Here is a 26,540-nt window from a genome sequence, read left to right as displayed (position 1 = left end):
AAATCACAGATCTTCACTGCCCCTCAGTATAACATTGGGCCGAGTACTATCAGATAAAGTATCACATAGCACTCGGCCATGTTATATGCTCAGGTGAGCAAGCTCTTAGATTCCTTTGTAGGGTTATTCGTATTTTCTGGAATATCCCTAGCGTATGCCACAGCTTCATTACAAACAGGCATGCAAAATCTGGAACTTGCTTCGTTCTGAGGATCTCTGACCTCCCATCTCTCAGGAAGTAATGACATCACTTTTTCTGGTAGGCAAACTGTTTTAAAGGGAACCTGTCACCAGCTTTATGCCTTATAAACCCTGCCCATCACTTTTTAAAGCATATAAATTGGGTCACACAACCCCTTTATAGTATCCCTGAATGCCTCCATTAAAGTGTATTATTCATGTCCCACGATGCATGCAATTTCTCTGGTCCGATGGGCAATTCCAGATCGCACTCGGCGCCAGCTCAGATTCTTCACACTCTGCCTTTCCAACTTGACCTCTCCTACATCATGCACATAATGCTCAAAGTCTCGCATCTGCGCAGTTCATTCAGAGACCTGAGGAGGCGCCCTAGAGCGGAGTGAAGTCATGTGATGTAAAGGCATCGGCTTCACTTCTATGTCACCAGCTCACTGACTGCTCAATAGGGCAGAGGGAGGCATGTTCTTGATTCCACTAAGCTGGAGCGAGACTTCGAGCACCATGTGAATAATGTCATCCACTTTCACCCAGATAGAAGAGACAACGGTTGAAGGGACCGGGGTGGCGTTGCATGCATTCTGGAGACACCCATTGGACTGGGTCATACAAATTGCATGCAGCGGGGACATAAAACACTTTTTCAAAGGCAGGGCACCTATGAAGGGGTTGCAGGAATCCAATTTTCATGCTGTCAAATGTAATGACATAAAACTACTGGCAGGTTCCCATTAATGCTACAGAAATGGGATTTGATCGGTAGCTATCCAGATTAACAAAAATTCTCAATTATCAGACAGGAAAAACGTCGCTCTCAGCCAAGCCATGGGCAGAGTGACTTGGTTTTTGGCTTGGTTTTTAGGGCAAGCAGGGGTTTAAAGATAAATGTGGGTGGAAGCTTGGGCTCTGTGGGGTCAAAAGTTTATAGGGATTGGACAATAGGGTGTGTTTACAATTAAGCAGGCTTTATCTGCCTTGGGAGGGGTGTGGGCTAGCAAACGGCACCAGGCACAAAGAGCGAAGGTCCCGCCCTTTAATTTAGGGGCTCAAGCAAAAGGTAAAATATCAAAATGTTTGATGATGATGTCATTGGGTCATTTCGAAGTGCTGTGGTGAGGGTGCTCTTGGAATTGGGGGCAAAATTGTGGTGGGGGTTGCACATTATGTGGATGGTAACCTCCCCTTTATGTTTTCATTTTGGTTGATTGCCTGCCAGATTTGGGGATTTTACAGGATGGGGTCCCTGGGAGTCGGTGTTATGGAAAAGGTTTTCGGGCAGCAAAGGTGCCCCTGAGCCTGTGGTCGCAGTTGGGGGTAATTCTGGATGGTTAATTATTATTTACTGGTTCCTGCCAGGTTTTGGAGCTCCAAGAACCTCCATCCAAAAAGTTATTTATTGTAATAGTTAATAAAAGGCCCATTTTGCCAATTTATCCAAATAAAAAGGTGTTCGAGTGTTCAATTGGGAGAAAGGGAGGTGTTCCGTGGGAGCAGGGCAGGGTTGTAAAAGCTTGGGGTTGATATAGAAGAGGGTCAGTTGGAAGGTCACAGTTAGGTTATGGAAGGCGAAAGAAATTCACTTATTAAGGGAAACAAGCTAAAATATCGTGTAGAGCAATTACTTCCATGCAGTTATTTGCAGAGTGACAAGTGCTGCATTAATGGGATTGCAATGTGAATCGGGAATGTAGGTGACAACGTCACACATCTGTCTAGTACCGAACGTCACACATCTGTCTAGTACCGAACGTCACACGTCTGTCTAGTACCGAACGTCACACGTCTGTCTAGTACCGAACGTCACACGTCTGTCTAGAACCGAACGTCACAAGTCCGTCTAGTACCGAATGTCACAAGTCCGTCTAGAGCAATTTTTCTCATGTACACACACAGGTAAGAATATAGACATGCAGTTAAGTAAGATCTCGCCCTTTCCTTTTGGTTGTAGACATTTACAAAATTGTATTCTTGCTTTGCTTCCTCTTATTATAGCGTGGGGTTTTCCTGCAGCCTCTTTGTTTCCTGTAGTGCCATGGGAACAAGTGAACAGATTTCTCAAAGTGGTCCGACATGTCCACCACTTATTACCTAAACCTTATTGTCTGTTATTTCTAGATTCCTCATCTCAGTGGTTCTGTCTTCTTAAATGGGAAGTACAACATTTTATTACCTGGTTTGTACAGTATCTCAGCACAAATACTTAGCCAGCGACCCGTGCTAACCATATTCTGCAACATTTTCCTAACGTTCGTAAAGCCGCCCATAAAACTATCAGACTTGCTGCTTATGGAATGAAAACAGGAAAGGCTAATTGTTTCAAGAAGACCAGAGCTATTAGTTTTCGAGTACAGAGTATTACTTTCCGTTTTTTGCCATGATTATACAATGAATGGGATTATACAATGAGGGAAGTATTTACTTAAAGTCCACATAATAGGTAACTGGAAAAACTGAGGCTCATTAGTCTGTTGTCTTGTAAGAAGGACAACTAAGGGGCAGACTTACTAATGCGAATAAATTAGTTTTCTGGTGTAAAAATATTGCAAATTATAGCGCATGTTAGATGTACGCCTCATTTGCAACTTTTTTAACCCACTGCCACTAACGGCAGTTTTCTTTAAGGAGGGTTAGTGGAAGAGGTGGTTTCACACACAGCCTAAATAATTAGTTTCATTTAACCCATAGATTTGACTTTCTGGCGCAAGCACAGAAAATGATCGCCCCTAATCTTGTATGAAGTATCTGCTTTTTTTAACAAATCAGACATATTTTATGACACCCTTTTTTATTCAAATTGGGGTAAAAAATGTGGAGTAATCAAGGAAGGAGGGAGAAGGGAAGGAAGGGAAAACTTCCAGCACCTATGAATAAGGACTAAAGTCTTCTGTATGAATGAAGCTTTAGTGAGTACGTATGACCCATTTCTCTAACTCCTATTAACAGATAATAGTGCAGAGGCTGCACATGCTCACTAATGCTTAATGGACAGGGAACTTTGGGACAATCATTCCCAGATCGGTGAACTTCTTGGCAACAGACCCCCAGCAATCTTACATTTATCCTAAAACCTATGAATAGGTGATAAATGTTTATAGCACCGCTCTTTTATCTCAGGACATACTAGGCACAATTATCACATTCCAGTAGCATTTTTATTTGCCTGAAAAGTTCCAACTTGTTAATTGACTCCCATCGGTGGTTATTTCGCCTCACCTTCAATTTTCACATTATACATGTCATCAAACAAGATTACAGTGGTTTTCCACATTGCTGAAGGGGGTTGTCTGGCATTTGATAGCCTATACTTAGGATATGTCATGAAAGTCTGATCAGTGGGGGTGCAACACCCGGCACCCTTGTCGATCAGCTGCTCCAGATGCCAGTAGTAGCTGGAACTGCTCTTTAGAAGTGTACACCATGTTTTCACTGGCATACTCCTCAACTAGTATTGCAGTCTTCCTAAATGTCCCCTTTTGCCTTTCTTTACTGTTACATCTCATTTTCAAAATGTGCCCCTGGGGACACTGTGCATAGAAGGCAGTGCATCCAAACTGAGAAGGTGTAGTCCACATCGAGCAGGAGATCTCACTTTTCTTTTATAGGTTATAAAATAAAAGCAATGATCATATTAGTATAGGTATTTGCTCCACCTATGGTTCATGCTGGTTTTAATGCATAAGACATATTATATACAGTATACGGTGTCTGGTAGAACTTCATATGGTTAAAGAGGACCTGTCACCAGGCCACAATTGCCATTTTTTTCTCTTCTATTTTCACTGCTCCCTGGAGTATGCCATTTTTTATTTGGTATGGGCCTTTTGATTTATTACTTGTTTCTATGACCTTTACCCAGCAGGGGGGCATGGCTCACTAGGAAATAATACAAAACAGATTAATGGCATGCCCCCAGAGAATCATGTCAGCAACACCCCTTTGTAAAGACCACGAAAAAGTAGCAGTGAATCAAAGGACCCAAATAGTCTGGAACCATTTACAGAATGCTCAGGTAAAATCAGGACGAATTAAAGACGGACAAAAATTGGATAATTTTGACCAGGTGACAGGTCCTCTATAAATATGAAAGTAGTTATTACTACATTGATTGTATAACAATGTTCAGCTAGATCAGTGTTTGGCAAATGATTATTTTGCTGTAGTAGTTAAGAAATATTGCTAACTTTATAAAAATTCTGCACAAAAGCCATTCAGCATATTGTCCTGCTTGACAATAAAACCCACTAGATAAACTGACACATTTCTGAGTCACCAGTGTGAAAGATGGAAGCGGACATTCACTGACCACAAAGACAGCTGACGCTTCACACACGTTTATGAGTCCATGTCAGATGTGACCACTATTCTAACTTTCTGGTTTCCTTTCCTATCTGCAGTCTGTAATTCTATATATTAGGGCAGAATTATTAATTTGACGCCATTGTAAAATAGGAGTTACAGGCCTCTCACATGCAAAGCTTTTTTAAAAATGAAAAACTGAATGCCTAGAGATCCATATTACAGATTCATACCCAATTTTTTATTTGTTTCAATGTAGATAATTACAGAAGAGTATGACAGCTGGAGATAAGCAAACACATTCAAGTGGACTTGAACTGTACTTGAATATTTCAAAAATATTCATCCACCAAAATGTGATTTAATAAGGAGTTTGCTTCCACACAGAATCAGCAATATAGAAGCTTCTGGCCGACATTTGTCTTAACCGTAAAAAGCCAACAGTAGGTTATAAGCTAAAAAAATGTTCTATTCACCTGTCTGGTCCTTCTGCTTCTCACCGTCGCCCGTCTGGTCCTCGTTGCTGAAATCCCCAGACCTCTCACACTACATAGGGATTTCTGGCTCTGATAATGCCCATGTCATATCGTTATGACGTTTCACACATTTGTACAGAACCCTCAGCACTCACGGCCTTGATGAGAAGACTGGCAGGTGATGGTGAGAAGGAAAAGGGCCAGAGGTGAGTGGTGAGGTTGGTATATGGATATATACATATTTTTTACATCTGACGTTTATTATTCTCTAGGGTCTGGAAATTCCCACAGCATAATAAGGGATGTTTAATTTGAATAATATAACTTCTAATCTAATTTTCTGGCCAAATTTATGTGAGCAGGTAAATTTTATTTTTGCCATGTCCACTCATCACTGATGAGTAGTGTTGAGCATTCCGATACTGCAAATATCGGGTATCGGCCGATATTCGCTGTATCGGAATTCCGATACCGAGTTCTGATATTTTTGTGATATCGGAAATCGGAATCAGAAGTTCCTATAACTTCCCAGGCGTGTGCGGAGCGTATGGTTCCCAGGGTCTGGAGGAGAGGAGACTCTCCTTCAGGCCCTGGGATCCATATTCATGTAAAAAATAAAGAATAAAAATAAAAAATATGGATATACTCACCCCTCCGATGGACCCTGGACCTCAGCGGTGCAACCGGCAGCCTCCGTTCCCAAGAATGCTGTGAGTGTAGGACCTGCGATGACGTTGCGGTCTTGTGACTGGTCGCGTGACCGCTCATGTGACCGCTCACGTGACCGCGACGTCTTCGAAGGTCCTTCACTCTCTGCATTCTTAGGAACGGAGGCAGACGCTTGCAGCTGTGACAGCCAGGGCTCGTCCGAGGGTGAGTATATCCACAATTTTTATTTTTATTCTTTATTTTTTACATGAATATGGATCCCAGGGCCTGAAGGAGAGTTTCCTCTCCTTCAGACCCTGGGAACCATCCAGGATCACTTCCGATATTTGTGTCCCATTGACTTGTATTGGTATCGGGTATCGGTATCTGCGATATCCGATATTTTTTTATATCGGCCGATCCAATCCGATACCGATACTTTCAAATATCGGAAGGTATCGCTCAACACTACTGATGAGCACTATTTTCTGCAGTTGAGTTATATAGGGACATTTATAAATAGCAAGGTATATTATTTTCCAAATTCCTTATCATATTAGTAATAGTTATAGTAAGGAATATCCCTAATATGTTATCACAATGATAGGTCAAAATTGCATTAATTTTCTATGGACCAGAGGATAATCTAGTAATAATATAAAATAGCATATAAAATCTAAGGATCAAATGAGCTAACATCCTTATGTTCAAACCAAATCACATTCTTATTTAATTAAGCCCTTCACGACCTTGTGATTTTCCTTTTTGTTTTTTGTTTTTTTTTGTCTTTTCCTCCCCCTATTCCAAGAGTCATAACTTTTTATATCTCCATCGCCATAGCCGTAAGAGGGCTTGTTTTTGTGGGCCAAGTTGTAGTTTTGAATGGCTTCATTCATTTATCTTGTGATACACTGGAAAACGAGAAAACATTTCCAAGTGCGTTGAAATTGCAAACAAAGCGCAATTCCCCAATTATTTGGGGTTTTTATTTAGCATGCTCACTATATGGTAAAATTGACCTGCCAATATGATTTTCCAGGTTAGTACAAGTACCCAGATGCCAAGGTCAAAGGTCGTGAAGAGATTAAAGGGATTGTCCGGAACTCGCATATAGATGACCTATTCCTATGAAAGGTCATTTGACGTGTGTCTGACACCCACTAAATCATGTAAATGATGTATGGAGCTGTGGTGTTCCAATCCATACATTGCACCTTTGGAACAGATATTAGAGGAGTTGGGAGTTTGGGTGCCAGACCCTCACAGATCTCATATTGATAACCTGTTCCAAGTGATTGAGTCTAGGAGGCAAGCATCAAGTGAAGGCTTCTCTCGTTCACACTATTGAATCATCCATAAACACATTTATTTCGACCCTCTAGAATAGCATTTAGTCTCTGGTGGCTCAGTGGCCAAGAACGCTGTGTAGATAACACATTGCTGGTGTCTATATGGCTTATAGTAGTGTACACAGTAATAAAAATGTAACTTACATTTAGAGCTGCCACATTGATCTTGTATAGATCACCATTCACCACTATTCTTTCCAGGTGACCTGTCCTAAAATATAAAGGTGATAAATAGGGTTGAGCGACTTTCATTTTTTTAAGATCGAGTAGGGTTTTGGGAAACCCGATTTTGTCCAGAGTCGAGTCGAGTGCAGTCGGCCGATTATCGCTAAAAGTCGGGGATCGACCGAAACACGAAACCCAATGCAAGTCAATGGGGAAGCATAGTCGGCAGTGAGTGGAGGCCAGGAAAACACCTACAGTGCCCATTTTAATGCCAAAAACATCCATTCTTGTTTCTGAAGCTTGCCAATCTTAATTAACTGTATAATAATAGTTGGGCATAGGGAATTGGGTGAAAGTTGTGGGGGGAGTAGGGCTGGCTCAAGTTTTTCGTGGGCCCAGGAAATGCGGACTACGTCACGGCGGTGTTGCAGGGAAAGGTAAGTATTTAAAAGTTGCAAGTGCTGTGATCCTGAGCAAGCAGGGGGGGGGCCCACTCGTTCGCATTGCCACTGGCACAGGGCCCCTCAAAGTACGGCGGTGTGTTTGCATGGCGGGGGCGCCTCCCACCAGCAGCGACACTTTTGCGTACTCTGAGGGGCCCTGTGCCAGTGACGTCGCCAACGAGTATGCCCCCCCACCTGATGAAGGAACCTGCACTTTCATCTGCACCTTCCTCTTTGTCCCTGTGTAAGGTGGTATAACATGCGGGAAGGGGAACCTTACTTTCAGCAGGGACAGATTCTGGCTGTGTAGAGTACAAGGGGAATGTAGTGGTCTAGGTCAATGTACCAGCAGACTCATTTAGCAGTGGCTGGGCAATGGGCAGGATGAGGAGGAAACAGATATAGGGCCAAAGAATAAAGTAGGCTACATGCAGTTCAAAATTGGTAACAGGACTAAACAGGCGGCATTGCTTTGTTCAGTGGAGTAGCAAACCCAAGAGCAGCAGACACTGTTTCAAGGGCCTAACCACACTAGTAGGCCAAATGCAGTTTAATATCTGATAGTATAGGGCGAAAGCCAGAATGTGGAAGCTCAGCTTTGTTCAGTTGAGGACAACACCAGGGAGGGGCAGACACCTTTAGTAGGCCGGAAAAGCCTATTGCATTTTTTAAAATGGTAATTTGGAGCAGAAGGTTGAAGCTCAGCTTTATTTACTTGAGGGCAACACCAGGGAGGGGCAGAAGCCGTTAGTAGGCCCTAACCACCATTTTTTTTTTTTAAACCACATAATGAGAGCCGGAAGGTTGAAGCTCAGCTTTATTTAGTTGAGGACAACACCAGGGAGGGGCACACAGACAGACACCTTTTGTAGGCCTGAAAAGCCTATTGCATTTTTCAAAATGGTAATTTGGAGCAGAAGGTTGAAGCTCAGCTTTATTTAGTTGAGGGCAACACCAGGGAGGGGCAGAAGCCGTTAGTAGGCCCTAACCACCATTTTTTTTTTAAAACCACATAATGAGAGCCGGAAGGTTGAAGCTCAGCTTTATTTAGTTGAGGACAACACCAGGGAGGGGCAGAAGCCGTTAGTAGGCCCTAACCACCATTTTTTTTTTTTAAACCACATAATGAGAGCCGGAAGGTTGAAGCTCAGCTTTATTTAGTTGAGGACAACACCAGGGAGGGGCACACAGACAGACACCTTTAGTAGGCCTGAAAAGCCTATTGCATTTTTCAAAATGGTAATTTGGAGCAGAAGGTTGAAGCTCAGCTTTATTTAGTTGAGGGCAACACCAGGGAGGGGCAGAAGCCGTTAGTAGGCCCTAACCACCATTTTTTTTTTAAAACCACATAATGAGAGCCGGAAGGTTGAAGCTCAGCTTTATTTAGTTGAGGACAACACCAGGGAGGGGCAGAAGCCGTTAGTAGGCCCTAACCACCATTTTTTTTTTTAAAACCACATAATGAGAGCCGGAAGGTTGAAGCTCAGCTTTATTTAGTTGAGGACAACACCAGGGAGGGGCAGAAGCCGTTAGTAGGCCCTAACCACCATTTTTTTTTTTAAAACCACATAATGAGAGCCGGAAGGTTGAAGCTCAGCTTTATTTAGTTGAGGACAACACCAGGGAGGGGCACACAGACAGACACCTTTTGTAGGCCTGAAAAGCCTATTGCATTTTTCAAAATGGTAATTTGGAGCAGAAGGTTGAAGCTCAGCTTTATTTAGTTGAGGGCAACACCAGGGAGGGGCAGAAGCCGTTAGTAGGCCCTAACCACCATTTTTTTTTTAAAACCACATAATGAGAGCCGGAAGGTTGAAGCTCAGCTTTATTTAGTTGAGGACAACACCAGGGAGGGGCAGAAGCCGTTAGTAGGCCCTAACCACCATTTTTTTTTTTAAAACCACATAATGAGAGCCGGAAGGTTGAAGCTCAGCTTTATTTAGTTGAGGACAACACCAGGGAGGGGCAGAAGCCGTTAGTAGGCCCTAACCACCATTTTTTTTTTTAAAACCACATAATGAGAGCCGGAAGGTTGAAGCTCAGCTTTATTTAGTTGAGGACAACACCAGGGAGGGGCAGAAGCCGTTAGTAGGCCCTAACCACCATTTTTTTTTTTAAAACCACATAATGAGAGCCGGAAGGTTGAAGCTCAGCTTTATTTAGTTGAGGACAACACCAGGGAGGGGCAGAAGCCGTTAGTAGGCCCTAACCACCATTTTTTTTTTTAAAACCACATAATGAGAGCCGGAAGGTTGAAGCTCAGCTTTATTTAGTTGAGGACAACACCAGGGAGGGGCAGAAGCCGTTAGTAGGCCCTAACCACCATTTTTTTTTTTAAAACCACATAATGAGAGCCGGAAGGTTGAAGCTCAGCTTTATTTAGTTGAGGACAACACCAGGGAGGGGCACACAGACAGACACCTTTTGTAGGCCTGAAAAGCCTATTGCATTTTTCAAAATGGTAATTTGGAGCAGAAGGTTGAAGCTCAGCTTTATTTAGTTGAGGGCAACACCAGGGAGGGGCAGAAGCCGTTAGTAGGCCCTAACCACCATTTTTTTTTTAAAACCACATAATGAGAGCCGGAAGGTTGAAGCTCAGCTTTATTTAGTTGAGGACAACACCAGGGAGGGGCAGAAGCCGTTAGTAGGCCCTAACCACCATTTTTTTTTTTAAAACCACATAATGAGAGCCGGAAGGTTGAAGCTCAGCTTTATTTAGTTGAGGACAACACCAGGGAGGGGCAGAAGCCGTTAGTAGGCCCTAACCACCATTTTTTTTTTTAAAACCACATAATGAGAGCCGGAAGGTTGAAGCTCAGCTTTATTTAGTTGAGGACAACACCAGGGAGGGGCACACAGACAGACACCTTTTGTAGGCCTGAAAAGCCTATTGCATTTTTCAAAATGGTAATTTGGAGCAGAAGGTTGAAGCTCAGCTTTATTTAGTTGAGGGCAACACCAGGGAGGGGCAGAAGCCGTTAGTAGGCCCTAACCACCATTTTTTTTTTAAAACCACATAATGAGAGCCGGAAGGTTGAAGCTCAGCTTTATTTAGTTGAGGACAACACCAGGGAGGGGCAGAAGCCGTTAGTAGGCCCTAACCACCATTTTTTTTTTTAAAACCACATAATGAGAGCCGGAAGGTTGAAGCTCAGCTTTATTTAGTTGAGGACAACACCAGGGAGGGGCAGAAGCCGTTAGTAGGCCCTAACCACCATTTTTTTTTTTAAAACCACATAATGAGAGCCGGAAGGTTGAAGCTCAGCTTTATTTAGTTGAGGACAACACCAGGGAGGGGCAGAAGCCGTTAGTAGGCCCTAACCACCATTTTTTTTTTTAAAACCACATAATGAGAGCCGGAAGGTTGAAGCTCAGCTTTATTTAGTTGAGGACAACACCAGGGAGGGGCAGAAGCCGTTAGTAGGCCCTAACCACCATTTTTTTTTTTAAAACCACATAATGAGAGCCGGAAGGTTGAAGCTCAGCTTTATTTAGTTGAGGACAACACCAGGGAGGGGCAGAAGCCGTTAGTAGGCCCTAACCACCATTTTTTTTTTTAAAACCACATAATGAGAGCCGGAAGGTTGAAGCTCAGCTTTATTTAGTTGAGGACAACACCAGGGAGGGGCACACAGACAGACACCTTTTGTAGGCCTGAAAAGCCTATTGCATTTTTCAAAATGGTAATTTGGAGCAGAAGGTTGAAGCTCAGCTTTATTTAGTTGAGGGCAACACCAGGGAGGGGCAGAAGCCGTTAGTAGGCCCTAACCACCATTTTTTTTTTAAAACCACATAATGAGAGCCGGAAGGTTGAAGCTCAGCTTTATTTAGTTGAGGACAACACCAGGGAGGGGCAGAAGCCGTTAGTAGGCCCTAACCACCATTTTTTTTTTTAAAACCACATAATGAGAGCCGGAAGGTTGAAGCTCAGCTTTATTTAGTTGAGGACAACACCAGGGAGGGGCAGAAGCCGTTAGTAGGCCCTAACCACCATTTTTTTTTTTAAAACCACATAATGAGAGCCGGAAGGTTGAAGCTCAGCTTTATTTAGTTGAGGACAACACCAGGGAGGGGCACACAGACAGACACCTTTAGTAGGCCTGAAAAGCCTATTGCATTTTTTAAAATGGTAATTTGGAGCAGAAGGTTGAAGCTCAGCTTTATTTAGTTGAGGGCAACACCAGGGAGGGGCAGAAGCCGTTAGTAGGCCCTAACCACCATTTTTTTTTTTTAAACCACATAATGAGAGCCGGAAGGTTGAAGCTCAGCTTTATTTAGTTGAGGGCAACACCAGGGAGGGGCAGAAGCCGTTAGTAGGCCCTAACCACCATTTTTTTTTTTTAAACCACATAATGAGAGCCGGAAGGTTGAAGCTCAGCTTTATTTAGTTGAGGGCAACACCAGGGAGGGGCAGAAGCCGTTAGTAGGCCCTAACCAAAGTTGAAGGCCAAATGCAGTTTAATTTCTGATACTATAGGCCGAAAGCCAGAAGGTGGAAGTTCCGATTTAGACAGTGGAGGACAATTTGAATTAGGGACTGCAGACAGACTTAGTAGGCTGTCCCCTGTGGACCATGCATCCACCACATTAACCCATTGCGCCGTAATGGACACGTAATCTTCCGTGGCCATGCCTACAGGTCCATGCGTCTGTTGTCAGGTGCACCTTTGTACTCACAGATTGCCAGAGTGCATGGACAATGCGGTCTTCTACATGCTGGTGGAGGGTTGGGATGGCTTTTCTCGCAAAAGAAGTGTCGACTGGTTAGCTTGTAGCGTGGTACAGCGTAGTCCATCATGGCCTTATTAATAGTAAATAAAATATATAACTAGGCTCTATGAACTTTTAAATAGGTTCCAGGGGTACACGGGCAGCATTGGTGTGGTCAGTGGAGGAGTATTGCAAGTAGGGGCTGCAGACAGGCTATCAAAGGCCTAAAATAACAAACAGTAGGCAGTCATGGCAGTTTTACATCGGTTACATGGATACACAGGCAGGCACTCCAGGCAGCATTGTGGTCAGTGGAGGAGTATTGCAAGTAGGGGCCGCAGACAGGCTATCAAAGGCCTAAAATAACAAACAATAGGCTCATGGCAGTTTTACAGCGGTTACATGGATACACGGGCAGGCAGCTTGGTGGTCAGTGGAGGAGTATTTAAAGTAGGGACCGCAGACAGGCTTCAAAGGCCTAACATAAGAAAATGGGCTGGCTGTAGGCACTTTATAATTGGTTCCAGGGGTACACGGGCAGCAGTGGTCTGGTCAGTGGAGGAGTATTTAAAGTAGGGACCGCAGACAGGCTATCAAAGGCCTAACATAACAAACAATAGGCTCATGGCAGTTTCACAGCGGTTACATGGATACACGGGCAGGCAGCTTGGTGGTCAGTGGAGGAGTATTGCAAGTAGGGGCTGCAGACAGGCTATCAAAGGCCTAAAATAACAAACAGTAGGCAGTCATGGCAGTTTTACATCGGTTACATGGATACACAGGCAGGCACTCCAGGCAGCATTGTGGTCAGTGGAGGAGTATTGCAAGTAGGGGCCGCAGACAGGCTATCAAAGGCCTAAAATAACAAACAATAGGCTCATGGCAGTTTTACAGCGGTTACATGGATACACGGGCAGGCAGCTTGGTGGTCAGTGGAGGAGTATTTAAAGTAGGGACCGCAGACAGGCTTCAAAGGCCTAACATAAGAAAATGGGCTGGCTGTAGGCACTTTATAATTGGTTCCAGGGGTACACGGGCAGCAGTGGTCTGGTCAGTGGAGGAGTATTTAAAGTAGGGACCGCAGACAGGCTATCAAAGGCCTAACATAACAAACAATAGGCTCATGGCAGTTTCACAGCGGTTACATGGATACACGGGCAGGCAGCTTGGTGGTCAGTGGAGGAGTATTGCAAGTAGGGGCTGCAGACAGGCTATCAAAGGCCTAAAATAACAAACAGTAGGCAGTCATGGCAGTTTTACATCGGTTACATGGATACACAGGCAGGCACTCCAGGCAGCATTGTGGTCAGTGGAGGAGTATTGCAAGTAGGGGCCGCAGACAGGCTATCAAAGGCCTAAAATAACAAACAATAGGCTCATGGCAGTTTTACAGCGGTTACATGGATACACGGGCAGGCAGCTTGGTGGTCAGTGGAGGAGTATTTAAAGTAGGGACCGCAGACAGGCTTCAAAGGCCTAACATAAGAAAATGGGCTGGCTGTAGGCACTTTATAATTGGTTCCAGGGGTACACGGGCAGCAGTGGTCTGGTCAGTGGAGGAGTATTTAAAGTAGGGACCGCAGACAGGCTATCAAAGGCCTAACATAACAAACAATAGGCTCATGGCAGTTTCACAGCGGTTACATGGATACACGGGCAGGCAGCTTGGTGGTCAGTGGAGGAGTATTGCAAGTAGGGGCTGCAGACAGGCTATCAAAGGCCTAAAATAACAAACAGTAGGCAGTCATGGCAGTTTTACATCGGTTACATGGATACACAGGCAGGCACTCCAGGCAGCATTGTGGTCAGTGGAGGAGTATTGCAAGTAGGGGCCGCAGACAGGCTATCAAAGGCCTAAAATAACAAACAATAGGCTCATGGCAGTTTTACAGCGGTTACATGGATACACGGGCAGGCAGCTTGGTGGTCAGTGGAGGAGTATTTAAAGTAGGGACCGCAGACAGGCTTCAAAGGCCTAACATAAGAAAATGGGCTGGCTGTAGGCACTTTATAATTGGTTCCAGGGGTACACGGGCAGCAGTGGTCTGGTCAGTGGAGGAGTATTTAAAGTAGGGACCGCAGACAGGCTATCAAAGGCCTAACATAACAAACAATAGGCTCATGGCAGTTTCACAGCGGTTACATGGATACACGGGCAGGCAGCTTGGTGGTCAGTGGAGGAGTATTTAAAGTAGGGACCGCAGACAGGCTATCAAAGGCCTAACATAACAAACAATAGGCTTATGGCAGTTTTACAGCGGTTACATGGATACACGGGCAGGCAGCTTGGTGGTGAGTGGAGGAGTATTTAAAGTAGGGACCGCAGACAGGCTATCAAAGGCCTAACATAACAAACAATAGGCTCATGGCAGTTTTACAGCGGTTACATGGATACACGGGCAGGCAGCTTGGTGGTGGTGAGTGGAGGAGTATTTAAAGTAGGGACCGCAGACAGGCTATCAAAGGCCTAAAATAACAAACAATAGGCTCATGGCAGTTTCACAGCGGTTACATGGATACACGGGCAGGCAGCTTGGTGGTCAGTGGAGGAGTATTGCAAGTAGGGGCCGCAGACAGGCTATCAAAGGCCTAAAATAACAAACAATAGGCTCATGGCAGTTTTACAGCGGTTACATGGATACACAGGCAGCTTGGTGGTGAGTGGAGGAGTAGTGCAAGGAGTGTCTGTCCCAGTACTCCCAAAATATAAATAGATGTTAATGTCTCGCAAAACAACCAAAACAAAAAAAAAAGGTGGCATACTTAGGTACAGGGGTGGGCTCATCTACTGAGTTTCTGACATAGTAATTTGGCAGTAACTATTTAATGGTGCCAATATAGGACACAGACACAGACTACTTTAAGTTGCATCATAGATGTCTACAAATTTGTATTGTCAGTGCCAGACATTGAATGATGTCAGCGAATAGACTAAAGATTGGTGGAGCTGTGCGACATAATTTTGCACGTGGTAGAGCACATTTTGAGCTGGGGTAGGGGGGAACTCTCTTGAGGCCGGCGGGACCGCCCCAGGGCCCCTCATGTTACAACGGTGTGTCTGACGTTGGGTGCGCACCACCACCGCCAGAGACACTACATTGTACTATGAGGGACCCAGTAGCAATGCCGTCAACCAAAAGCGAGCACACCCACCTCTTCAGACAAACAGCAGTCTCACGGGTGCTTGCGCCAAGTCGCGATACCACGGCCCCGTGTGGGGAGTTTTGCCATTTAGGGAGGTGTAAACATGTCGTATGCTGTACAATCAGCTGCAGCAAATTAGACATTAGAAAAGTAATTCACAGGCAAGAGCTTTTCATAGGAAAGCTAGGTGTCGGCCGGGCAAGGTGGGGCAAAAGATTTCGAAATCCAGTTGTGGTTCATTTTAATGAATGTTAGATCGTCAACATTTTGGGTAGCCAGACGAGTCCTTTTTTCGGTTAATATTGAACCTGCAGCACTGAATACTCTTTCTGATAGGACACTTGCTGCCGGGCAAGCAAGCTCCTGCAATGCATATTCTGCCAATTCTGGCCAGGTGTCTAATTTGGAGGCCCAGTAATCAAATGGGAATGACGGTTGAGGGAGAACATCGATAAGGGATGAAAAATAGTTAGTAACCATACTGGACAAATGTTGTCTCCTGTCACTTTCAATTGATGCAGCAGTACCTGTCCTGTCTGCGGTCATAGCAAAATCACTCCACAACCTGGTCAGAAAACCCCTCTGTCCAATGCCACTTCTGATGTGTGCACCCCTAACACTCCTAGTCTGCTGCCCCCTGGAGCTCGTGTGAGAACGATCACGTGCGCTGTGTGCTGGGAATGCCTGAAGCAAACGGTCAACAAGAGTTGATTGTTTGGTTGCTAATATTAGTTCCAAGTTCTCATGTGGCATAATATTTTGCAATTTGCCTTTATAGCGTGGATCAAGGAGGCAGGCCAACCAGTAATCGTCATCGTTCATCATTTTCGTAATGCGTGTGTCCCTTTTTAGGATACGTAAGGCATAATCCGCCATGTGGGCCAAAGTTCCAGTTGTCAAATCTCCGGTTGTGATTGGTTGAGGGGCAGTTGCAGGCAAATCTACGTCACTTGTGTCCCTCAAAAAACCAGAACCCGGCCGTGACACGCAACCAAATTCCTGTGCCCCCGGGAAAGGTTCGGCATTAAAAATATACTCATCCCCATCATCCTCCTCGTCCTCCACCTCCTCTTCGCCCGCTACCTCGTCCTGTACACTGCCCTGACCAGACAATGGCTGACTGTCATCAAGGCTTTCCTCTTCCTCTGGTGCAGACGCCTGCTCCTTTATGTGCGTCAAACTTTGCATCAGCAGACGCATTAGGGGGATGCTCATGCTTATTACGGCGTTGTCTGCACTAACCAGCCGTGTGCATTCCTCAAAGCACTGAAGGACTTGACACATGTCTTGTATCTTAGACCACTGCACACCTGACAACTCCATGTCTGCCATCCTACTGCCTGCCCGTGTATCCTCCCACAAATAAATAACAGCACGCCTCTGTTCGCACAGTCTCTGAAGCATGTGCAGTGTTGAGTTCCACCTTGTTGCAACGTCTATGATTAGGCGATGCTGGGGAAGGTTCAAAGACCGCTGATAGGTCTGCATACGGCTGGCGTGTACAGGCGAACGTCGGATATGTGAGCAAAGTGCACGCACTTTGAGGAGCAGGTCGGAGAACCCAGGATAAGTTTTCAATAAGCACTGCACCACCAGGTTTAAGGTGTGAGCCAGGCAAGGAATGTGTTTCAGTTGGGAAAGGGAGATGGCAGCCATGAAATTCCTTCCGTTATCACTCACTACCTTGCCTGCCTCAAGATCTACTGTGCCCAGCCACGACTGCGTTTCTTGTTGCAAGAACTCGGACAGAACTTCCGCGGTGTGTCTATTGTCGCCCAAGCACTTCATAGCCAATACAGCCTGCTGACGCTTGGCAGTAGCTGGCCCATAATGGGACAACTGGTGTGCAACAGTGTCATCTGCCGATGGAGTGGTTGGCAGACTGCGTTCTGTGGAAGAGCTGTAGCTTCTGCAGGAGGACGAGGAGGAGGAGGAGGAGGGGGTGCGAACGCCTACAGCCAACTGTTTCCTAGACCGTGGGCTAGGCACAACTGTCCCTAAATTGATGTCGCCTGTGGACCCTGCATCCACCACATTCACCCAGTGTGCCGTGATGGACACATAACGTCCCTGGCCATGCCTACTGGTCCATGCATCTGTAGTCAGGTGCACCTTTGTACTCACAGATTGCCTGAGTGCATGGACGATGCGCTGTTTAACATGCTGGTGCAGGGCTGGGATGGCTTTTCTGGAAAAAAAGTGTCGACTGGGTAGCTCGTATCGTGGTTCAGCGTACTCCATCAGGGCTTTGAAAGCTTCGCTTTCAACTAACCGGTAGGGCATCATCTCTAACGAGATTAGTCTAGCTATGTGGGCGTTAAAACCCTGTGTACGCGGATGCGAGGATAAGTACTTCCTTTTTCTAACCAGAGTCTCATGTAGGGTGAGCTGGACTGGAGAGCTGGAGATCGTGGAACTTTCGGGTGTGCCGGTGTACATGGCAGACTGAGAGACGGTTGGAGACGGTATTGTTTCCGCCGGTGCCCTAGATGCAATATTTCCTCCTACAAAACTGGTGATTCCCTGACCCTGACTGCTTTTGGCTGGCAAAGAAACCTGCACAGATACTGCCTGTGGTGCGGAAAATGGTGGCCTTACAGTGACGGAAGGGATGTTGCGTTGCTGACTAGCTTCATTGGCCGAGGGTGCTACAACCTTGAGGGACGTTTGGTAGTTAGTCCAGGCTTGAAAATGCATGGTGGTTAAGTGTCTATGCATGCAACTAGTATTTAGACTTTTCAGATTCTGACCTCTGCTTAAGCTAGTTGAACATTTTTGACAGATGACTTTGCGCTGATCAGTTGGATGTTGTTTAAAAAAATGCCAGACTGCACTCTTCCTAGACTCGGATCCCTTTTCAGGGATTGCAGACTGAGCTTTAACCGGATGGCAACGCTGTGCTCCAACAGGTTTTGGCTTTGACACGCGTTTTGGGCCAGATACGGGCCCGGCAGATGTAACCTGTTGCGATGTTGATGCCTGCTGCGGCCCCTCCTCCACCTCCGCTTCTGAACTACTGCCGCCTGCACCCTGTTCCCCCAATGGCTGCCAATCGGGGTCAATAACTGGGTCATCTATTACCTCCTCTTCGAGCTCGTGTGCAACTTCGTCTGTGTCACTGTGTCGGTCGGTGGTATAGCGTTCGTGGCGGGGCAACATAGTCTCATCAGGGTCTGATTGTGGATCTGTACCCTGAGAGGGCAATGTGGTGGTCTGAGTCAAAGGAGCAGCATAGTACTCTGGCTGTGGCTGTGCATCAGTGCACTCCATGTCAGAATATACTTGTAATGGGCATGGCCTGTTAAATGTTTCACTTTCTAAGCCAGGGACGGTATGTGTAAAGAGCTCCATGGAGTGACCCGTTGTGTCGCCTGCTGCATCCTTCTCTCTTGTTGTAGTTTTTGCTGAGGAGGACAAGGAAGCGACTTGTCCCTGACCGTGAACATCCACAAGCGACGCGCTGCTTTTACATTTACCAGTTTCGGAAGAGGAGGCAAAAGAGCTAGAGGCTGAGTCTGCAATGTAAGCCAAAACTTGCTGTTGCTGCTCCGCCTTTAAAAGCGGTTTTCCTACTCCCAGAAAAGAGAGCGTTCGAGGCCTTGTGTAGCCTGACGACGAAACTGGCTCCACAGCTCCAGACTTAGGTGGAATATTTTTATCCCCACGACCACCTGATGCTCCTCTACCACTACCATCATTACCAGCTGACAATGAACGCCCACGACGACCTCTTGCACCAGACTTCCTCATTGTTTTAAAATCTTAACCAAAGTAACTTTATTTGTTGCTGTCAAACAACTTACACGGTGAGCTATAACTTCAGTATGATTTCAATATCCCTTAACAGGTTGGTGAGACCACAAGGAAAATCAGGCACAATGTTACACACTCTGTTTTCTGTGGCACAAAATCACAGAGATGACACACACGCAGGACTGTCACTCAAGCACTAATGTCAATATTAATCTCCCACCTAATTTATTTTTTTTTTTTTCTCAGGGAGACTTTAGAAACCAAATAATATTAAAAAAAAAAAAAAAAAAGGCTTTCTATGGCCCACAATTAGAGAGAGAGAGGTGGCACACCCAGGAGTCAAGACTGGCACACAAGCTGAGAGGGCAATATTACTCTCCCACTGTTTTTTTATGTATTTTTTGTTTTTTCAGGGAGACTTTAGAAACCCAATAATATTTTAAAAAAAAAATAAATAGGCTTTCTATGGCCCACTGAATGAGAGGGAGAGAGGTGGCACACCCAGGAGTCAAGACTGGCACACAAGCTGAAAGGGCAATATTACTCTCCCACTGTTTTTTTAGGTTTTTTTTTTTTTTTTCAGGGAGACTTTAGAAACCCAATAATATTTTAAAAAAAAAATAAATAGGCTTTCTATGGCCCACTGAATGAGAGGGAGAGAGGTGGCACACCCAGGAGTCAAGACTGGCACACAAGCTGAAAGGGCAATATTACTCTCCCACTGTTTTTTTAGGTTTTTTTTTTTTTTTCAGGGAGACTTTAGAAACCCAATAATATTTAAAAAAAAAAATAAATAGGCTTTCTATGGCCCACTGAATGAAAGGGAGAGAGGTGGCACACCCAGGAGTCAAGACTGGCACACAAGCTGAAAGGGCAATATTACTCTCCCACTGTTTTTTTATGTATTTTTTGTTTTTTCAGGGAGACTTTAGAAACCCAATAATATTTTTAAAAAAAAATAAATAGGCTTTCTATGGCCCGCTGAATGAGAGGGAGAGAGGTGGCACACCCAGGAGTCAAGACTGGCACACAAGCTGAAAGGGCAATATTATTCTCCCACTGTTTTTTTAGGTTTTTTTTTTTTTTTCAGGGAGAATTAGAAACCAAATAATATTAAAAAAAAAAAATAAATAGGCTTTCTATGGCCCACTGAATGAGAGGGAGAGAGGTGGCACACCCAGGAGTCAAGACTGGCACACAAGCTGAAAGGGCAATATTACTCTCCCACTGTTTTTTTAGGTTTTTTTTTTTTTTTCAGGGAGACTTTAGAAACCAAATAATATTAAAAAAAAAAAAAAAAAAAAAAAAAATAGGCTTGCTATAGCCCACTGAATGAGAGATAGCACACACAGCAGTGGCACACAAGCCCTGACTGAGGCCAATATTTTTCTCCCACTGATTGATGTAGTGTTTTTGTGTTGAGGTAGAATTTAGAACACAAATCACGGAAAAAATAAATAGGCTTTCTATGGCCCACTGAATGAAAGGGAGAGAGGTGGCACACCCAGGAGTCAAGACTGGCACACAAGCTGAAAGGGCAATATTACTCTCCCACTGTTTTTTTATGTATTTTTTGTTTTTTCAGGGAGACTTTAGAAACCCAATAATATTTAAAAAAAAAAATAAATAGGCTTTCTATGGCCCACTGAATGAGAGGGAGAGAGGTGGCACACCCAGGAGTCAAGACTGGCACACAAGCTGAAAGGGCAATATTACTCTCCCACTGTTTTTTTAGGTTTTTTTTTTTTTTTTCAGGGAGACTTTAGAAACCCAATAATATTTTAAAAAAAAAATAAATAGGCTTTCTATGGCCCACTGAATGAGAGGGAGAGAGGTGGCACACCCAGGAGTCAAGACTGGCACACAAGCTGAAAGGGCAATATTACTCTCCCACTGTTTTTTTAGGTTTTTTTTTTTTTTTCAGGGAGACTTTAGAAACCCAATAATATTTAAAAAAAAAAATAAATAGGCTTTCTATGGCCCACTGAATGAAAGGGAGAGAGGTGGCACACCCAGGAGTCAAGACTGGCACACAAGCTGAAAGGGCAATATTACTCTCCCACTGTTTTTTTATGTATTTTTTGTTTTTTCAGGGAGACTTTAGAAACCCAATAATATTTTTAAAAAAAAATAAATAGGCTTTCTATGGCCCGCTGAATGAGAGGGAGAGAGGTGGCACACCCAGGAGTCAAGACTGGCACACAAGCTGAAAGGGCAATATTATTCTCCCACTGTTTTTTTAGGTTTTTTTTTTTTTTTCAGGGAGAATTAGAAACCAAATAATATTAAAAAAAAAAAATAAATAGGCTTTCTATGGCCCACTGAATGAGAGGGAGAGAGGTGGCACACCCAGGAGTCAAGACTGGCACACAAGCTGAAAGGGCAATATTACTCTCCCACTGTTTTTTTAGGTTTTTTTTTTTTTTTCAGGGAGACTTTAGAAACCAAATAATATTAAAAAAAAAAAAAAAAAAAAAAAAAATAGGCTTGCTATAGCCCACTGAATGAGAGATAGCACACACAGCAGTGGCACACAAGCCCTGACTGAGGCCAATATTTTTCTCCCACTGATTGATGTAGTGTTTTTGTGTTGAGGTAGAATTTAGAACACAAATCACGGAAAAAATAAATAGGCTTTCTATGGCCCACTGAATGAAAGGGAGAGAGGTGGCACACCCAGGAGTCAAGACTGGCACACAAGCTGAAAGGGCAATATTACTCTCCCACTGTTTTTTTATGTATTTTTTGTTTTTTCAGGGAGACTTTAGAAACCCAATAATATTTTTTAAAAAAAATAAATAGGCTTTCTATGGCCCACTGAATGAGAGGGAGAGAGGTGGCACACCCAGGAGTCAAGACTGGCACACAAGCTGAAAGGGCAATATTACTCTCCCACTGTTTTTTTAGGTTTTTTTTTTTTTTCAGGGAGACTTTAGAAACCAAATAATATTAAAAAAAAAAAAAAAAAATAGGCTTGCTATAGCCCACTGAATGAGAGATAGCACACACAGCAGTGGCACACAAGCCCTGACTGAGGCCAATATTTTTCTCCCACTGATTGATGTAGTGTTTTTGTGTTGAGGTAGATTTTAGAACACAAATCACGGAAAAAATAAATAGGCTTTCTATGGCCCACTCAGTGAGAGATGGCACACACAGGGATGGCACTGTAGCAGAAATGCCAATCTTAATCTCCCACAAAAAAAAAAAAAAAAAAAAAAAAAAACTGTCCTACAATTACTATCTCCCTGCAGTAATGTAAGCCAGGTATGGCAGGCAGCAATAGGAGTGGACTGATGCACAAATTAAATAAAAAGTGTGGACAAACAAAAAAGATAGCTGTGCAGAAAGGAAGGAACAAGAGGATATGTGCTTTGAAAAAAGCAGTTGGTTTCCACAGTGGCGTACACACAGCAATACAGCTATCACGGAGCCTTCTAGGGCAGCCCAATGAGCTACAGCGCTGAGGGGAAAAAAAAAAAAAAATAGCTTCCACAGTCCCTGCACACCGAAGGTGGTGTTGGACAGTGGAAATCGCTGCAGCACAAGCGGTTTGGTGGTTAGTGGACCCTGCCTAACGCTCTCCCTGCTTCTGACGAAGCGGCAGCAACCTCTCCCTAAGCTCAGATCAGCAGCAGTAAGATGGCGGTCGGCGGGAACGCCCCTTTATAGCCCCTGTGACGCCGCAGACAGCAAGCCAATCACTGCAATGCCCTTCTCTAAGATGGTGGGGACCAGGATCTATGTCATCACGCTGCCCACACTCTGCGTTCACCTTCATTGGCTGAGAAATGGCGCTTTTCGCGTCATTGAAACGCGACTTTGGCGCGAAAGTCGCGTACCGCATGGCCGACAAGCACAGGGGTCGGATCGGGTTTCATGAGACGCCGACTTAGCCAAAAGTCGGCGACTTTTGAAAATGATCGACCCGTTTCGCTCAACCCTAGTGATAAAGAATCCATTAATTTCCATTATCCATCTGCAACATTAGGTAGTGAAATCACAATAATATACTAGCAGGCTAACGTATTACTATTACTAATGTAAGTGAAAGGTCAATGTGCAAAAACTGGAATGAGCTACAGTATATGATTTTTATTCCCTTGTTTTCGGTTGTACTATGCTTATTATAACACAACAGTTAAAATAAGAGAAAACAGATGGAAGACACAGCGCTGTGTCAACTTTCTGGCTGTCCATAAGGAAAAAACAATTTTTTTTGGCTAAAACAAGCAGTACTGTTTTATGTTAAATATCTATCAGAATCCAAAACACGAAATACGTATCATGATTCTGCAATAACAGCATAATAGAGTAGAAAAATATATATACATATGAGTGTATACAAGAGAAAGCTTTGTCATACTCAAGTCTTCTTAACTCCTTGGTGTCAGAGCCAATTTTAACCATAGTGACCAAGCCTCATTTTTCACATTTGACCAGTGCCACTTTATGTGGTAATAACTCTGGAATACTTCAACATAGTGATTCTGAGATTTTTCGTGACACATTTTACTTTATGTTAGCAGTAAATTTAATGCAATAAGGTTTTAGTATGTTTGTGAAAATATCTGAAATATGATGAAAATTTTGAAAAATTATCAATTTTTAAACTTTGAATATCACACAAAATAGCTAATAAATAATATTTCCCATATGTCTACTTTATGTCAGCATCATTCTTCAAACATCCTTTTATCGCCTTACAACGTTAAGAGGGTTAAAATTTTGAAGCTGTTTTTTGTTTTTGTTTTTTCAAGAAAATGTACAAATCCAATTTTTTACAGACCTACTCAGTTTTGAAGGGTCATTGAGGGGCCTATATATCGGAAAACCCCAGAAGAGATACCAATTTAAAAACTGCACCCATCAATTTATTCTAAATTGCTGTTAGGAATTTTGTCAACACTTCAGGTGCTTCACAGGAATTGAGGTAAAGTGGATTTTTTTTTTATTCAGTTTTTTGTGTGTCAGTTTGTTGAGAAATACACATTTTTGGTGTGTTTTTTATTACCTTTTATTCGCCATGCAGAATACATAACGTGTTTTATTATTTGAGTCTTTCCAGAAGCGTTGATACTAGTGATGAGCGAATATACTCGTTACTCGAGATTTCTCGAGCACGCTCGGATGTCCTCCGAGTATTTTTTAGTGCTGAGATTTAGTTTTCAGCGCCGCAACTGAATGACTTACATCTGTTAGCCAGCATAAGTACATGTGGGGATTCCCTAGCAACCAGGCAACCCCCACATGTACTTACGCTGGTTAAGAGATGTGAATTATTCAGCTGCGGCGCTAAAAACTAAATCTCCGAGCACTAAAAAGTACTCGGAGGACCCCCGAGCATGCTCGAAAAATCTCAAGTAACGAGTATATTCGCTCATCACTAGTTGATACCAATTATGTGTACATTTTTTTAATGCAAACATTGCATTTTTAGTGGCAAAAAGGTTTTGTGTGCATTTTTATTTTATTTTTTACATATTTTATTCCATTTTTTTACTTTTTCACTTAGTCCCACTGTGGGACATAAATATTTTTCATTTTCAGAGTTAGACTAATGCTCTGCAGTACTCATTTTATTATTTGCGCTTCATATCTGGATTTACAGCTATTCTGACATGGATTTTCAAAAACTACACTAGCAGTTTGCAGTGTTATATCAGATGACAGATCCGATTAATGTTACTCAGTTGTTGGTAATGGTTCCTTTAGTCTTGTCTCTGTCCTTGATTTGGCAGTGGGCATTTATTTCTAATGTAGAGCAAGTTAAAATCACATTTTTGTCTTTCTTATTTATTGCATTATCATTTGTATAAAGGTATATTGTTTATCTATATGTGTGTAAGCGGTTATTTGTGTTGTGGATACAGTATCATACAAGATTGTGAGCCCTCGCGGGCAGGGTCTTCTCTCCTTCTGTACGAGTTGTGTCTTGTATTGTTTAAGATCACTGTACTTGTTTTTATTATGTATACCCCTCCTCACATGTAAAGCGCCATGGAATAAATGGCGTACTAATAATAATAATAATGCAAGATTATACATGTAATGGAAAAAGAAACTGCAGGTGTATAATATTTGCAGCATGGCAAATATGTTGCCGAAATGCCACAATTTTCAATTGTTATTTAACCTCTTAAATTTATAGAAGTGAAATTCATCATAAACCAGACATTCAAATGATATTAACATTTGCCTCACAATAGTCCTGTTCAATACTCAAATTAAATTACTACTTAATGTCCAAATAATAATGTGACATTATGTGTATATAGTAAAAGAGCTGAGTGACATCACAGGGATTCTAGAGTGAAGAGGTTAATAGCAACCATTATCATTCCATCCGTCATTTCACTTTTCACTAGCACATCTTTTTAAGGTATAAATATTCACAAGTTTGGTATTTTGAGGATTTGTCCACTTTAATGTGGTTTCTATGGCCTGATTGGGCGCAAGCCACTATGCGTCACAGGTGCATGAAGTGCTCTAGTTTTCACCTGTTCACCCTTTTTCTAGGATTTGGCCTTCACTGTAATTGCTCCAGGGTAAATCCAAGGACTAGCTTCTGGTTGGTGAAAAGACTTGAAGATTGTCAGCAAGCTAGGTCAGTGCTATAGAAGCCGGGGCAATGAGAAAGCTAGTAGCCAATTACATGATCAGGGAAACACATGGAATCAAGTCCATTGGACCAGGAAGTAAGTAAGTCAGAATAGATGTCAATGTCAAATAGTTCAGGGTCAAACCAAACGAGGTGTCCAATGTGTTAATCCGTAGGTTCAAGAGCTAGGTTGGGACATAGAGCCTCAACCAGGGTTAGTGCACCAGGCGTAATCGGGACAATACAATAACTGGAAATGGACAGGTGCCAGGTGGAGATTTAAATAAGACACTATGCATCCCGATTGGGTGCCAAACCTGTCCAGCAATTAATCTGCTGAATAACCCCAGCTATCAGTTGGTTGCCAGACCTAATTTACACGTATTAGAACATGAAACCCAATAGTTAAGTGGTATTCATGCTACCCAGGATGACAGATCACTCCCCTAGCAGGAAAGTCAGGCTGCGTAAAAGCTGGGCGGCAAGTATGAACAGGGGCAGGTGAGTATGTTGCATTTAACAACTTAGCTTGATTGCTATGGACATTGCCTTGCTAGTGAGCTAGTCTCTGTACACGATGCTTTATGTTTTTGTGCCAGCTGGACTTGTCTATTAGCATGTATTGCTGCGATAACTTGCAGGCTATGCTAATAGTTACAATATATCTTACCATGTCAATACCATCCAGTAATAAATTCTGCTTTCCTGATTACAGGCCTTGCTTCCTGTACAGCTGCTGCTTTATCTATTACCATTT

The 26,540-nt window shown here is 43.5% G+C and overlaps 1 protein-coding gene across 2 annotated transcripts in view; it reads right to left on the bottom strand.

Moving 5' to 3' along the window:
* LPAR1 (lysophosphatidic acid receptor 1) overlaps positions 1 to 26,540 on the bottom strand; it is a 163,337-nt gene that overhangs the window by 88,185 nt on the left and 48,612 nt on the right. Inside the window, exon 2 of one of the 2 annotated variants that reach the window (XM_077250441.1) lies at positions 7,112 to 7,178. The exons of the other annotated variant lie outside the window; for it this stretch is intronic. The gene's annotated coding sequence lies outside the window, so the exon portion shown is untranslated. The remainder of the gene's footprint in view (positions 1 to 7,111; positions 7,179 to 26,540) is intronic. 2 annotated transcript variants of the gene reach the window in all.

Source organism: Ranitomeya variabilis, chromosome 1 (assembly GCF_051348905.1).
Source record: "Ranitomeya variabilis isolate aRanVar5 chromosome 1, aRanVar5.hap1, whole genome shotgun sequence".
Classification (NCBI taxonomy): domain Eukaryota; kingdom Metazoa; phylum Chordata; class Amphibia; order Anura; family Dendrobatidae; genus Ranitomeya; species Ranitomeya variabilis.
The sequence above is the reverse complement of the archived record's forward strand: the minus strand, read 5'-3'. Positions and strand labels throughout refer to the sequence as shown.